We start from the raw sequence: 16,630 nt of genomic DNA, 5'->3' as shown, positions 1-16,630 counted from the left end.
TTTTTAAATCGTTGTGAAGGACAGGTTTGGCTCTTTCTTCTCAAAAGTTTGCCGACTTCTGATCTACGTTGTCGGCAGAAATCGTCTAAAATTCTTAGAAAGTAGAATCGTCCGTCACGCGTCAGACGGTTCATTCTTCGTGAGCCTCTACCCAACCATAGCTTTACAACCATCTCGTATTCAGTGTACCATACATACACCATTCATCTATTATGATCATCCGTCACTTGGTTCGATATCCTAACGTGTAATCCAACACCGTGCCTGACAATATTCTCCACTCAAACGTACCATTTCTACACCGTCATGTATGTACACACTCCGCGTGTGAAACATCTTTCCCTTATTCCCATCGTCTGTAAAGGCCCGTTCACACGTCTGAATGAATTTGCGCGATCTGACTTCTGCATTACCTACAAGTTCTAAACAGAACCTTGAAACAAATCACATTGGCTTCAGAATTCCCAGCTCTATCACTGTGCTAAACATCATTAAAAAATCAGTGTTCCCCCTTTGGAGCTCTCCTTGTCAGTGCTCAAAAAACCTTGAAACACTCATCGAAGATTCCTTGTACACCAACACGGTCCACTTGCGTGAATTTCTATGCAACCAAGTTAGGAAACACCATTTATACGTGTAAACGGGCCTTTATGCCCACGATTGATCATAGAAACAGCCAGCTCTTGTGCACCGAGCCTGAATTCGGTGTGTGAAGTAGCAGGTGGGTAGTCGCGCGACGGAGGGGTTAAAGTTCGATTTTCGCGTGTAACGCTCCACCAGAGAGATACAATCTTCGGGCCGGTGGCCAGGTGGCCATGGCGACGGATCGTGAAAATCGCTTGGCCGGGGACCCCCGATCAATACGAGGCGCGGCGCGACTCCTCTGGTCCCTGCCACGCTCTCTTCCACTCTCTTTCCCTCCCACCACTCGTCTCACTCTCTTCCTCTTCGGTTCTCTGGGTGCCGCGCGCACCAGAAACCCCTCCCGCGCCGCGATTCCGAGGGAAACCCCACCCCCCACTCCCCTCTCCATCGTGATCTCGTTCTTTCTCTCTGTCTGGCGTACGCCCCTTTCCGCGCGTGAAAGCACACGCAGGACAGGCGAAAACGCAGTATGTAGCTCGTGCCACCGCTCTGGCGAGCGAGACGTGGGAGGTGGAGCGAGGGGAGGAGGGAGAGCAGACGCGGAGAAAGAATGGGAGGGGACGAAAGCACGCAGAAAGCGAAGGGTGAGAAGGAGAATGTGCCCGCGGAGCACGTGCCGTGCTCAGAAGTTCGAGGGAACGAGGTTTACGTACCGATTGTTTCGGAGATATGTCGGGTGCGTTTGTCGCGTGGATATGAATGTTTCTTGTATGGTGTGTAAGTAGAAAACCACCCTGAAATTTTCAATTCTTATGTATCGTTAAAATAAAAACGAACCGAGTACAGATCAGGCCTTGGTCTCTACCTCTAGGAGAGCCTGACGAGGACAGGTACAGGTGGTTAAAAAAAGGTATTCGTTCGACAGTGTCTCCTGCTCCAAATTGTAAATACGGTTTTTCGCGTAATACCAAGTAAATAATGTTTACCTTAGCGTTACACTGAAAACAGAATCAACCACTGAGAGAGAAAGAGACAGTGTCAGCAAGGTATGTACGAGTACTCTTTTTACTTACTGTACATACTCCGTTTTGAAGAAATATTATTTAGTTTTACTAGCGAAAGGACAAAAAAAAGTCCTTATGTGTTATTAACCACGCAAAGATGAGGCTTCGGTATTAGTAATTGCTCGTCGAAAATATCCTTTTAGAATCAGCGATCAAGTCTAACTAATTATCCTCCTAAAGAACACTGTAAACATAGGAAAGAGATGTTCTTTCTACTTTCATCAAAAGCGGACTACTGTTTCACGATAATCCTTAAAATCTTCAGGGCTGTCAAGTGGCCAACGAAAACTGTTATATCGATCACACCAGTAGCTACACGCACACTATATCCGAGACTCTCCTGTATATGTATACATGTAAATCTGTGATCAGCAGTAAACGTTTTCGCGCAAGGGACAAATTATTCCAAGAAAATGTTCTCCCACCCCCCCCCCACAACCCTGGATTTGAATAGCTCCAGAAAACGTAAAAAATAAGACAAAAAAACCGGTCTCGCCGTACCAGTGGCCTTACCTCCTCTGTTTCTTTCACCTTCCCACCAGGGTCCACCTTCTACCTTTTACGATCGATGCACGTGAGAGCACACGATGCACACACAGAGACACACACCAGAGAGGACACACAGCGAGGCAATTAGAAAAAAAACAAATAACGACACTTTGTTTCGGGATGCTCCACCACGTCGTTGTCTCGTTCACGCGTTTTCCCCACGAAATTTCTACGTTTCCCTTCGAGAGGGAGAGAGAGAGAGGGGGGGGGGACAATTGCGACGTGTATGTGTATATGTGTATATACCACGACGTTTTTCCACGCGTTTTACTCTTGGACTATCCGCGGTGTTTTCGCCGGGTGTCGTCGCTCTATCACCCTTTTCCGATGGATCTTTCTCTCGTCGTCCACGCGCAGCTTTGTACAACACAAACTCGCTGGCTATATCACGCTCTCGTCGCACCGCCGCCCGGAACAGAAGGGGAAATCAATGAAAGAAAAGTACGACGCGTCGACCGCTCGTAAATCGGCATTTATGCTCGCCTACGATGATCCAACGGATATACTGTGTACTCTACACGGTACTCTCTAAACGTTTTTTCACCTCCTCAACCGGCACATGGGAACACGCGCTTCGTTCCGCGTGTAAACGGAAAGTTTTCTTTCCCTGATCACCGATTATATTGCTCGTAATTTCGTCGTCTATCGTGTGCAGTGGAACACTAACGTTTTGTACTACGTCTTCTGCGTGTATGTGTGTGTATATGCTGTCGAGAACGCGTATGTGTGTGTACGTGGAAAAGAGAATACGATTGTGTCTATATATATGTGTATATATATATATACACGATGTAACGTTTGATGTGTGAACGTGACGAAGGGTGGTGTACGCGAGAGACTAGAAATTAAAGCGTTTAAACACTATACTAAGGAAACGGAAATAACGATACGACACGGGCGGAGGCTGCCTAGAGACTGGACACACCGGCTGTGCGCGGCTCGGCTTGCACCGTTAGCCCGAAACTCAAGACTCGGGAATACTCGGCCGCGGTCGCCGATGCTCGCGCACTCTCGGGCCTTAAAAGCGACGCGGCGGCGGCCGACCCCTCCGTCTCGTTGTATATTACGTATATATGTATATATATATATCTCTCTCTGTTTCTCCTCCCACCCGAGCCGACAAGGGCCGAGCGTGAGCGAGGGGGTTGCCGATCGAACTAATAAGAGACGTATGCGCGTTCTTAAATAAACTGCCGACCTCCCCGTCGCCGATCGAACTAGCAGCCCTCGCCCCTGAAAATACGCCTCTCCCTGTCTCTCTACCCCCAACGGTTGAATTTTCAGACTTTCTAGTTTGTCATTATTCTGAAAGGAATTCGACATGAACGGTGTTATCACAATAATTCGTTTGTTTCCAAAACCGTGGTTGCCTAATCGGTGGTTCACCGTCCCGCGAATTGCATTTATAACGAGAGATCGTCCAACACACTTGTGAACCGCTTCGCAGACGATATTTCCAGGGTCCCCCGAAGCGCCCTCGAGATGTTTGCAGGGGTCTGTATTCCGCTCGAAATTGTTTGCAACATGGCTCCCCGATATTGCGAGACGGAAGGCATGCTCTCGCCTCCCTCCTACACCCCTCCACCCCCCTACCGCCCCCTCTGCGTTCGATCCCATCAATCCCCCTGTTCGCTCGTCAGATCATGACCACCCCTTTACGGTTTTTGACCCCCGTCGTCCGTGGGTCCCGGCTTGCGCGGTATCGCGTCGATACAAGAGTCCTTTTACCCTCCCCGTTCGTAGAGGCGGCCACTCGATCGGCGGCGAACCAGGACCTCGGTAACTATGAATTGGCCGTTTGCCAAGGATGACTGAAATCGTCCAAGAAAAACGGACGAAAAACATGTGCAACCGTGTATAGATGAACCGGCCGAGACGACGACACTTGTATGAGTTTCATTGTAAGTCAAGGGGGTAAGAGAGGTCTCAACCTACTTAAGGGTGAGAGAAGTCGATGCACCTGTGCACGCCTCCCTCCCGGCTCCGCCCCGCCCCCCGTGCACGATTATCGCGCTCCGATTAGCTCTCCTTCGATTCATTGGCTCCCACTTCCGGGGCACGCGGAGGGAAGCCGACGACACGTCTCACCGGTGGAATTCGATGACGTCACAATTTCCCCGAATTCTTCGCGGGGGCCATGTGTGGATCGACGAACACGGAAATGTTTTAAGATCAGATTGGAACACACTTGGGCGTCGATTGAATGGTTAATGGTCGTGAAGTTTTTCAGTATTAATTAACGTTCGTGCACCTGTTCGATTATCCGTTGCGGTACCGTTCACCCTTGAATTAAATGGGGCTTGATTGAACATCGATGCAAGGATGTATGTTTACCCTCTACTGGATTATTGGTCGTCGAATTTATAAATTTCGAAATTAAAGAATATAGTTGGGAGGAATCGATCGACAAAATATAATTGAATGGATGTTTAGAAGAAGGGCGTGTGGTACGTTTCAATAAAATTTACAAGAAAACAATTCATTGCTCCTTGTAGCGATTAACAGTACATTCTTGCTGGTGTCAAGATTAGTTCTTAAAAGTTTTGTATACTGAACAGACGTTCCCTGTGAGCCGAATTAAATAAACTAAAGTATTATAGCGAATAAAACTTTTTATTTAACAACCCAGTTCCAATATCTTCCGTGCAAACATGGGGAGGTTCTTTCCGAATGTTGAACGTTCTCCAGACGGACGAAACGCGGTAAAAGAGGATCGAGGAAGCCTGCATATCCCTGACCTTACCCTGGCTCGATCATCGGAGATCGGGGAGGGAGGTCGGTCCCGAAAATGACGACGGCGTACGCCAGAATTATGCATCGCTGACGAAACAAGTCAGAGCAACACTTGGCAGTCGTGCCAATAACCGGGTGAGGCCGTGTTTTCATGAAATCGTTTCCGCAGTTTTGCGTCACGGGATCGACCGCCCCGACAGAGTTGTTCGATTCCGATGATTTTTATTTCAACCGCATATGACAATTAATTCATGAAATATTTAATGTTCAGTGTCTAGGAGTCTTCGAACACACATCCAAGTACACCACATTACTGTATAAAGAAAACCGAGGATCTGCGATACACGTTCTCGCAGCGATTTATTGATCCTCCGATGAGATTACACCAAGAATAACCCTAGACATAACCATTATAAACGGTTCTGACACTAAAAAAATCTGTTTATATCCATTCAGATCGAACAATTTTTAAAAAAGGACTAAAAACCGATCCCCCTCGAATTACGGAACCCACACAACGAACGTGCGTTCCCGCGAAACTCGCATGCGCAAACTGTCCACCAAGTGAAATTATAAATACATCCGCGTTGTAAACACTATAAATATACTCGGTCGGTCGCGGAATATACACGGAAAAGCCTGTTCTCTCAGCCTTGCGTGCGCGCAAGCCTGGAAACAAGCCGCGTGTCGGTGTGATCGATGGATCAAAGCGGTTCGCGGTCTCGATCCCCGTGGTCTATCCGATATTACAGACAAATAGATTCGGACACAGACGTTTTTCTTTTTATTTGTTGTTACGGTGATGTTATAAAAGTTCTACTCTGCGGAGTGTTTACTATTAGTCCGATGCTTAGTCTGGGATTAGTAAATCCAACGATCACAAACCGAGGAACTATTACTAAACAGTTTTTTTTATCACAATTACCGAAATGCTTTCACGAAGAAAAGGCAAGAAAAATTAAATTTTAATTTTATGATCTATGTGTAACATTTTTTCTGCAATTTATAATAAATATGTGGATTCAAATTATTGTTTTCCTGTTTTTACAATTTCAATTTTAAAAAAACGTAACTAATTTTTCAAATAGGGCAGTTAATTAGCTTGGCTTAGAGCGCGAAATAGGCGCCGGCAATATCCACAAGGAAACGTGGAACCACCGAGATCGTCGGCTGTGTTACGTACAAGATCGGGCCCAATGTCACCGGCTCTCGGAGTCTGACACCATAAAACGGGGGCCATTGTGTCCGGCCCCGACATGAGAAAAGAAGGGAGAGAGCGAGGCTGATGAGGCCGGGGCACCAGGACTTATAACAGATGCGAAACGGTATGCAGAGAAAAAAAAATATACGGTATGTATAGGAACACGTAGCAGCGAACGCATATGCGATCATCGGTGTGCGCCCTCCGCATTATGTTCAACGTTGATACCGGTGCACGAACCGCGGGGACAGGAAGTGGTCACGGCGTTACCGTGGATAGTCTGCCCCTCGCATCTCTGGATCTCCATGAACGAGAGAACGACAATTTTTCGACTGCTTTTGAACCAATTTTCGACACAAAAGACCGAAACTCCGATTTTTCATGAAACTTTAAGAATTAACGCTCGAAAGATATGCGGTTCCATTTAAAAAAGCAAAATTGACCTTCATACGATCTCTACGCGTCCACACAGAAAAGAGTTACTCTCATCAGAAAGTATGCACCCCCTGATACTATTTAACGTTTGTCCAAAACATTTTTCAATAACGTCAACGGTTTCGAAGATATCTGAGTGGGTCGATTTAAATAGGACACCCTGTATAATTTTTCCTAACGTATTGTTTCCGACCGACCAGGTGTCCTAATACCTACGATTTTCGTCTGAGAAGAAATGATTCGTTCATCAACGACCAAGATGAACCTGAATTGTCTTCCCCCTTTTTCGCCAGCGGTGGAAAGAGTAGCCTCCCCATCTGCTGGATTTTGCAGACCTTCCGGTGATCGTGTGCACCCGTGAAAAGACCGCGGGAATCGTGGTTACGGAAAATGAGATTTAGCAGCACGACGGATCGAAATGAGGCGCATAGATCGTGAATCATTCGGCATTTCGTGGTTGACAATCGCGAGACCCCCTCGTTTCGTTTAGTCATGATCCAGCTGTCGAAGCCCAGGTTTTCGGGGGCCGGCCCCACCTCCGTCGTCGATCCCGGGGCACACGTCGAACGATAATTCCGAGGCTACGCCGCCACGGGAGCAATAACTCCGTCCGTGAAGCTTTTTCCAAGGGGGTCGGTGAACCCCTCCGGCGTGGATACGTCGGGATACTTTTCTCGGTACAGTCGACAGGCACAGATATATTGTGTCCTTGTAGAACCATAAAATTTTCAAGGTACCCCCGTAACCGAAACGGTGATTTTAGACACTCGAGCATCTTCAAGATGATGCAATGCAAATTCGAATTGGGGTTACCTGCAGTTGAATTTTTACCAATACAGTAATCACTAGACTGCGGATTTTTATGCAAAATAACAGTTTCTAGAGTAATTTATAAAGACAGGAGCAATTGTAGAAATTATCGTACGCGTCGGTTATACCTATTCGAACATACGGGAATGAACGTATTAGACTGTGACCAGTATTATACTCGAAGATCGTGTCACGACCCTTAGTTTCATCAAGCAAAAAATTAATTCAGAACTGTGACTGAATCCAAGAACACAGAACTCGTTGCTCGGTTCTTAAGGATGTATTTTCGAGAAACTTTTAATGTGAAGTAAAAGAGCAATTGAAGGAACGAGTAGTTACAAGAAGGGCACCACGAATTTTCATAGAAAGAATATTTCACCTTCGAACGGGGCGTGCACTGCGTGGCAAGGGCAAGGGTAGTCGGAAACGTTGACGGTGGAAACACGAACGAAAGAGGGAGGATTTCGACGAGCATCTGCGCTAAAGCGTCGTGTGGAACACGGGGGCGCCTCCCTCCTCCCTCGAGGGAACACCACGGACTTGCTTGGGGCCCGAAAATCGATCAAGCGAACCGAACGCCCGTAATCATCGCTGCTGATTAACCCATTAAGTGTCAATCAGTGATATAATGGTGATTTCTACACATATAATTATGTATATGTCTTTTATTAAAACTTAATGTTGTGTCTTTTATTAGGACTGCCTAAGAAAAAGGTGTCTCCATGGCTACCATTATATCAGCTGTCTACGTTATCTCAAATCAAAAATTGAGAAAGATTCTTACTCTGTATGAACGTGGCACCAATTTACAAAAATGTCGTTTTGAGAAAAACGAGTTTAAAGTTTCGATTTGAACCTACATGCCGCTTCGATTAAAGGTTAATAACTTCCTTATTATTTCGAATCAGACGAAATCCTTTTGGGATTATCGTTTTGAATATTAAGCCTTGAGAAAATGTAGAAAAGAAAAAATCGATTTTTTTGACCCGTCACAGTAGGGAGTCCCCTTAATGGCTGTGGATCGATGGATCCGGTCGTGCCCTTTGCGGTCGTTCGCGCGCGTGCACGGGGTGCCGATCGCCTCTCTCCACAAGCGAACGCGATTCAATTCGGCCCAGCTATCCGAGGGAAACCCCGTGCGAAGCCTCGAAAGTCCACCGAAGAAGTGATTACATAAGGTAAACAAACGGTTCCAGCGTGGAAAAACGGCCAAGCAGAGATGATGATCGCCTGTGAATATGCATGGCCACGATCGGACGATCCCGTTATATGTGTGTGTGTGTACCATCGTCGACAATTCGTCGCCCGAATTCGTAACTGTTCCTATCTTGACTGCGTCTATAATATTAAACTTTGTAAACCTTTAAACTCAGTTTTCTTACGTTAAAAACTAGTGGAGATAGAAGAATTAAGAACTAGAGCGACGAATTATCCATATGTCACCCCGCGGGTGATGTCGACGAGTCGGCAAATGAAAATTAGAAGAGTAAAATAACTATTATTGGATTCGTAAACGGGCCTCGAAGTTCGAACCGTGAAACAAGGCAATTATTGAGGGAATTAGATGAGAAAAGACTCCGAAACGTGCCTTGTATGTATACATGCACACAGACGGAGCAACAAATTACACTGTTCAACACGTAAAATACTTCATAACCATTAATGGGTGTTTCTGATCGATCTGTACGAGTTGAATATGAATCTGCAAACCGTTTTTTTCCAGCAAGACCAATTTGTGAAGAAATCAATCTTAACTCATTAATAGTCGAATAAAATTACGACTTGTGGTAAAAAAAAATATATTTTAATATATAATAATAATTCAATATATAATATATATTTATTTTGCTACAATAAATTTAAACCAATTCTATTTATGATGCAAGAAATGTAAAAAAAAAACACGTGTTTCACGTACCTTTTTAATAATTACATATGTTAAATGCACCGTGCCCAAGTCTCACTCAAGATGAACTGTTAAAAAAAATAATAAATTTTCAACTTTGGAGGTGTGTCGTACAATCATTCCGTTGCTCTCGACACGAAACAATTCGTTTCGAACCCACCAGCTCCAAAGTCAAAAATTTACCATTCTTCTTTCAAATTAATTTTTCCATAAACTGGACATTCTAGAAAAAACCGGTTCGCAGACTCGTATTCAGCCGTTAAAGACCTATCAGAAACGCCTGTCAACGACATAAGAAAAAAAAAGTTAAAATTTGTCGAACAGTGTTGACGTTCCTATACACTCGCGAAACGTTTAAATGCGCACGACTTCTGGAATCGTCGCAGAAATCATTTATTCAGTGCTGCTACTCAGGCCTGCGGAGAAGCTTGATGGTCGAGGAGTGGCGATTAGCATCGCCTGCTCGTTTCCCCGAGGCTCTCGTTATGCCGTCGAAGCCGGTAACTCGTTAGAAGGATTACAGGGTCCGACCCATCTCTTTCTAGACGTCAAAGTTCCAGAACGGAGTTCCGATAAATTGGCATCGCGTGTGGGTGTGTAACCGTGGATCGGGCGAAGAAAGACCGAGGACAGCGATATCGATGAAACGGGAAAGAGAGACACACAGGATGTTAATACTCCACCCCACCCCATTCCTCTCGAAGGGGAGGAAACGTGCAGCGTGACCGTGTGCGTGTTTGTTGCGCGATGCAATCATATTACCCGATCGACGAGCAGGAGAACACGTTCGAAACGCAGGAAGATCAAGAGAAAAAGAATGACGGATGTAGCAGAGAGAAATAGAGTTGAAGAGGGAAGAGAGGGAGGCAGAGAAAGGTAGAGAAGCTCCATTGATTGGTCGGTAGCACACACGGTGGAACGTTGCAGTTGCCCCGGGGGTATATGAACCCCGGGTAGTAGCCCTCTCTCCCTCCCTCCCTCGCCAGTCTTTCTCTCCGTCTCTTTCTGTCCACCACTATACTCCAGTACCCCCGTGGTTTACCCTAGCTACGATTTTACCCCCACGGGCGAAACGCAGGCGCGCGTCACATGGACCCAGGAACGATCAATACGAGCCTCCCCACACAAACTAGCTAGACCTGGTCTCTCTCCCACTTCATCGTACACCACTCACTCTGTCTCTCTTTCTCCCCCACACAGCCGCCTATCATCATCCTCCTACCGGGCGAGCAACCCTCGGTCAATCTTTGATATTTCCAGCGGCCAGACCGGGAAATTCTCGCAGGAAAGGCCGAGGATAAAACGCGAGCAGCCTGGTCCCAAAGTCTCTCTAGCTTCTTTTCTTGTAATCCTCCAAATAAACCATCCCCCTATTGGTTCTTTTTCTTCTTGTAGAATCTTTATGGGGGAAACGGCTAGGCACAAGGATTGCAAAGGAGTATTTTAGTTATCAGTACGGTATTTTAATCGACAACTGTTTCTCGTCGTGATCAGAGAGAAGACAAGAGGGTTCGCCACAGGGGAATACACGTATGGTGTAGGGGAAGGTTGCCGAATTTGGATGGTCGTCTAGGTTGGACCACTGTTGGAATTTGTGTGGAAACAATTTCCATCGTATGATAGACGATATATGTATTGATTGCGTTAACTAACTTAGTATATAAACAACATATATTGTCTATCATAAGGTGGAAACTGTTTACACGTGACAAGTTATAGTAATGGTCCAGGCGACGATCCAAATTCTATGTGTGTGTGCCTGTGTTACCGAAGGCCCAAGAAGACCGGAAAAAAAGGAGATCGTTACACAGGGGTGTGAAACAAAACGAAAGGAAGCGATACTTAAAGCCAGGTCGAGTCTGTCGATACAGAGTTTTTCAATTGGCATCTATCTAACACCCCTTTATCCCTATCACGCACCATTGTGATCGGTGACGGAAGCGTCCCTCTCGAGACTTCCTGCTTGTCCTCGACGAGGACCCGCAGTGCCAGTTGCTCCATCCTGGATCTGCTTGATCCTTCATGCACACTATCGTCGCTATCCATCATCATCATCTTCTTACCGAACTTATTTAGCATTCGACCATCGTCCTCGAGACGATACTTTTTTTTTCATTTCATTTTTTCTGTCTTTTCTCGGTTTCTTTCTCTGTTCATTTTTGCGGTTAATTTCATTCAGGGTTGGTTGCTCTAGAACGCCGGAAGGATAACGAGAAACTGAAAGAGGAAAGGTGTGAGAGGGAGAGAGGAAAAACACGACCGCGAGATCTCGTGGCCACACACGTTTTGCTTTCGGCTGCCACGCCCAAACTTCTCCAGGGCCGCCGGATACTGCGCGGTAGAAAGCACCACCGGGGCTCTGCCAGCACAAGCTGATATACATATACGTACGTGTATATATTTCCAGAACGTCGATAAACCGGCGTTTTTCCGATTCTTTCGCTGATTCTACGAGCGTAGAATTAACGTGGCGAAATTCTGTACGATTATTCGAAGGCAGAGTTCTACACAATTTTATTCGAATAATACATAATGAAAAGGCAGCAGTATAGATGTGTGAATAGTAGTAAAAGGTTGCAGTAAGATCATCATCCCTGGCCTTTGAACAGTTAATGGGATTAAATAATTGTTTGCCAAGTGTCTACTCATTCGAAAAGAAATATTATTTTATTATAGAAATTGAAACTTCCACGTTTAAACTATGACAAATGATCGAAAGTGTAAAGCAAGATTTTCATGGCCAGGAGATCTCACGGACACGAGACAGGGTTCGAAGGGATTGTATGATGGCGGCTGCCGGAAGGATCCTTCGATCGGTCCATTATCGAGGATACCCCCCGGGGAGGGAAACGGCGAACGTATCATTAAAAATAAATGATCGTCGCCCAGGACAGCCGCGTGTTCACCAAAAAACACATAGATCGATGATTTACACAGAGATTGATATAATAAACATACGTTGCAATCATAAACGGTATAATCAATAACAACAATTAATATAACAATGTAGAAGAACAAGGAACGATAATAATTAAAATTCGAACGTCAGAAAATTCACAGAAGCAACAAAAGTAAAGAAACAAATGAACATACCGGTTAACGATGATAAATCAGTGGTTGGAGGATGCCGTAATCTGGGCGTAGAACGAAATTCGACTGGTCGGTTTAACGTTTACTAGAATATTATTATTCTGTGTGTATCTTTTCTCTTTTTCGTTACTATTTTAAATTACAAGATTATCTCGTTTTGTTTATTCCTTTAACTTTATCTACGTCGCCTAGAATCTCGGGTTTATCCTTATTATTTCCGGTAGTCGATTTTAATTTTAAGTATCCCGTTTAAAATCGAACCCACGTGTGTTGTTCGCGCGAGCGGCCGGACACGCGCGTCTTTTTCCCTTTTCCTCGAATCTTTTACTAACGGTTTCGTTCTGTTCTTTTCCACGTCGATTTATACGCAACAAGATCCTTCGAATCACCGCGAGCATTAACGTAAACGAATCGGGGAAGTCACTATATATATATATTTTTTTCACCGATCGACGGTTATACGAGAACACGATTCGAGTGCTCTTCCCGCGCACGATCGAGGAATTTTCACCGTGGTTTTTCCAACGCAGAACACTTTCGGTTTCCTTGAACGCCGTCCCGACGAAACGGGGGTAGGGTAGGCTCGAAAAAGAACGACGAAATCGCAGAACACACCCTGTTTACTGTCTCTCTCTTTCACTCCCAACGGGCGACACACTAAGCTCTCCCTCTCTCTTTCTATTCCTCTCGTTTCGTTCCTCTTCTCACGATTAAAGGATCTTCCAGACGACGACTCGTTGTGCCGTTTCGTTCTGCTTTTATATTTTCGATTTTCCTCACTATATACAAAACGTCGTGTTCGCGCACCGAAGGACTTTTCTCTTTTTACCACCCCCGTGTTATGACGATTATATTATTTCAAGTTACGTTCCGACGAAATCTTGGAGATTCGCGTTTCGTTTAAACCGACCGGACGGCGAAAGGAGAGAGAAGAACAGGATCGAAGAAGGGTGACGGTCCACGGATACGAACGAAATCATATATGATCCCCCCGAACAGGACGACGACGCACGTGGAATAGCACAAGAAATTAACCACACGATCCCGATTCTGTCCGGTTGCCCAGTGGTAGCGTGTTTCTCTCTTCCCTGTCGAGGACCGACGATCGATTCGACTTCTCTATTCCCTCTATCTCAGTCCGTTCCGTTCTCGTGTCCCCGGGATCTCTCTCCTCACTGTTCCCGTGGTTTTTTAATCGCGAGGCTTTAAAACGAGCGTCGACGCACACACACAAAACACGGGTTAATCGATTTTTTAAAACTCTGTTTATATATATATATATACATATATATATTTTTCGTTTTATCTCGCTGACACGTGGGCGGGGTGAAAGCAAGAATATGATCGGTAATACGGAGATCTCGGTGAGGACGACGTGTTCTTTCTTTCTTTCTTTTTTTTGCTACATATATGTTACCAACGAGACGAACGTAGTTTTGTTTTTGTATCAGTCGAATTTAAAGGGTCAGAAATGAATAGAGAGATGTATACAAGCAAATAGTAAGAATGTTGACGGGTATAACGGTGTCTACAACGCAATGCCTTTATGTGGTGCGGTAACTAAACTGACGGAGCCAGGCCTGGCCGCCAATCGCTGCACCCTTCTGTACGCCACCCCCTGACACGATGCTAGGTGCTCGCGCCTAGGCAAGAGGAGGGGTGGGAACCACGACGGAGGTGGGCTACACAGCAAACCCGTGTGGAAAGAAGCGAGATGAAACGTTGAAACGCGAAAGAGAGAGAGACAGACGGAGAGACAGTGGTGGAATGTGTGTATACGCAGGCGCCAAAAGGAGGCAATGACTGCACCCTCGCTATCCCTCTATCTTTCTCTATTCCCTGGATCCGTCATCGTCGGACGATCCGACGTATATACACCGTCGGTCGGTAGGGGTGGCCAGACGAACATGGCTGAACGGAAAGATAGAGAGAGAAACAGAGAGGGTAGATGTGTGACGTCGAAAGAGAAGTCGTACGCAGGCGTCGACGAATCGGAGAGAGCCGAAGGCAATGACTGCATCTTCCGGGATGCCATCGGGGCCAGGGTTGACCGTTCTCTCGCTGGGTCGTGTACAAGGGAATCGGGAGGGGTGGTTGGAACCGAGCAGGGACAGAGGGATGAACACCGGAGAAAAATCTGCGACTGCTCACGCAGGCGCAGACCACGTAACTCGAGGATCGTGACGCCGTTCGCTCGTGGGGATGATGAAACATCCCTGTGACCAACGATAATTCTGTTCAACCTTTGGGACAGATTACGCCGAGCTAAATCGATAATTATATACAGAGAGGGGATAAAATAGATGGAAATACGATGGGAGAATTTTTGAGAAAAGTCTTTTGCCTACCCCCAACCCCTAGTACGCATGCGTCGCTGTAAAGCGTTGAAGAAGGATTCTGCTCCTCCAGAATCCCAGGACACCACTGACGGCCCCGTCAAGGGAGCCATAGGAGACGGAATATATTGCGTGTATATATATATAGTGGATCGAGGGTGGATTCTGAATCACGCACGCGCCAGGCGAAGGGTCGTAAACAATGGCGGCTTTCTTCGGGATAGACCCTTTGGACCTAGCCACCGATACCGACCCGAAGAAGGGACGCTCGGTGGCGAAACCACGACGAAGGGGACCGCGAAAGAAAAGTGTATACCTATATTATACGAAATCCACCGGCATAAAGGGGGCGGTGCGGTGTACAGGTGGTATTACACGAGCAGAAGGTTAAATCCTGCGAAAAACAACCCCTAACGAGATAGAGAGAGGTGTCTTATGCCACCACCATCTACGGGACCGAACGTACAACCTCACGAATCTGAAAGAACTTTGTTGTAAAAAATTTAATGGGAGGCAGGGGGTGGCTGGTTACCGTATGAATCTCGTCGACGGAGGTGTAAAAACGCGGTCGGCGTAGTACGGGACCTCGTTAAACCGTGGAACGATAAATTCAACGTAAAAAAAAAATATATATATAAAGATATATATACACACACAAACACACATATATATATATATATATATATATTTATGTATATACATATATATTCGAATACTCTCCATCGGTGGTTCTAGTCTCTCTCTCGGTGTGTCGCGTTAGCGAGCCGAAAGGGGGTAGGAGGGTTTGAAATCGAGGGGGAGGAGGAAGAAAAAAATGGCCAGACGCGGGGGAGTGGACGCGTGCGCAGAACCGTTGCACGGCGAAACTAGGGGGTGAGGAAGTTCAGGTTCCGCGAAGAGAGAAAGACACACACACGCACGCGGGGGTGGAGGGCTCGAAAAGGGGGAAATGAGTGGAGGAGACAGAGAGGGTTGGTTGGCAGGCAGCACGAGGACGCAGGCGCCACGTTGAAAATGGTAACCTCGCGCGTCCCAGGGGTTGACCTCCCTTCTACCCTCTTCACCCTCCCTCCTTGTAGAAAGAGCTTTTCGACCGTGCGAATGCGGCCAAATTTTCCCTGCGCCCTTTACCACATTCGTCCCCTTTTGATGTGCGCGCGCGCGCAGGGCGGATATTCAGGGAAATTTTCCGGAAAGTTAAGCCCGAGCTATGTTCGAAAATCCGCTATTGTTCGGCATCCACGGCGAGTAATCGTTTTGACTTTCTCACTTTCGTCGCCTGTCCTCCTACTTTTTTCTCTTTATCCTTCTGTTCCCCCTTACGATTCCCGTTCTCTCCCCTCACCTTTTTTTCCTTTTTTGGGTGTCTGTTGTGGATATGAAATATTAGAGGGCTCGTGATCGTGGCGAGGGCCCTTTTCGGGAGGAATATCTGCTCCCCAGGCTACCTGGAGGATGTGCATTCATCGTGGAATATATTGTGACGCTGGGCCCCTAGAAGGCGGAATTCTTGAGAGGACACGTGCTGCATAAATGGGACCCACGTGGCCCCACTGGTTAATCGGACGATGTGTGTGGAACCACGGGGATCAAAAAGGGGAACGAACGAAATCGGGATTTGTTGTAATCTTTTTCGATAATTACCATTCTGTGAAACCTCTGATCGTGGTCGTGAAGACTGATGTTCGGTGGTTACTGGCGATAAACGAATATAATCGGATAAAAGAATATATCATTTACTGCGCTTACATCCTACAATTCACTTTCATACCTTTACGTAACAAAAGGTCCTTTCCCTAAATAAATGTCTAATAAAATAACACTCCAACAATAAACAGACATATTCGATTTCAGCTCAAGCCCGATTTTAATCCAAGAACTAATGTTAAATACAGTTCATTGAACAGCGCACAAAGATTAA

At 46.1% G+C, this 16,630-nt stretch overlaps 1 protein-coding gene across 9 annotated transcripts in view; it reads right to left on the bottom strand.

Moving 5' to 3' along the window:
- The window catches only part of LOC107190924 (ELAV-like protein 3), a 61,825-nt gene that overhangs the window by 27,670 nt on the left and 17,525 nt on the right, over window positions 1–16,630 (bottom strand). Inside the window, exon 1 of one of the 9 annotated variants that reach the window (XM_015579820.1) lies at window positions 12,377–13,136. The exons of 6 other annotated variants lie outside the window; for them this stretch is intronic. The gene's annotated coding sequence lies outside the window, so the exon portion shown is untranslated. Of the gene's footprint in view, window positions 1–2,162; window positions 2,218–2,444; window positions 2,476–12,376; window positions 13,137–16,630 lie in introns of those variants that run through there. 2 more of the 9 variants (XM_015579822.1, XM_015579824.1) reach the window with 2 other exon arrangements.

This window comes from Dufourea novaeangliae, unplaced genomic scaffold, assembly GCF_001272555.1.
Source record: "Dufourea novaeangliae isolate 0120121106 unplaced genomic scaffold, ASM127255v1 scaffold208, whole genome shotgun sequence".
NCBI classification, from domain to species: domain Eukaryota; kingdom Metazoa; phylum Arthropoda; class Insecta; order Hymenoptera; family Halictidae; genus Dufourea; species Dufourea novaeangliae.
Note: the sequence above shows the minus strand (reverse complement) of the source record. Positions and strands in the feature narration are given on the sequence as shown.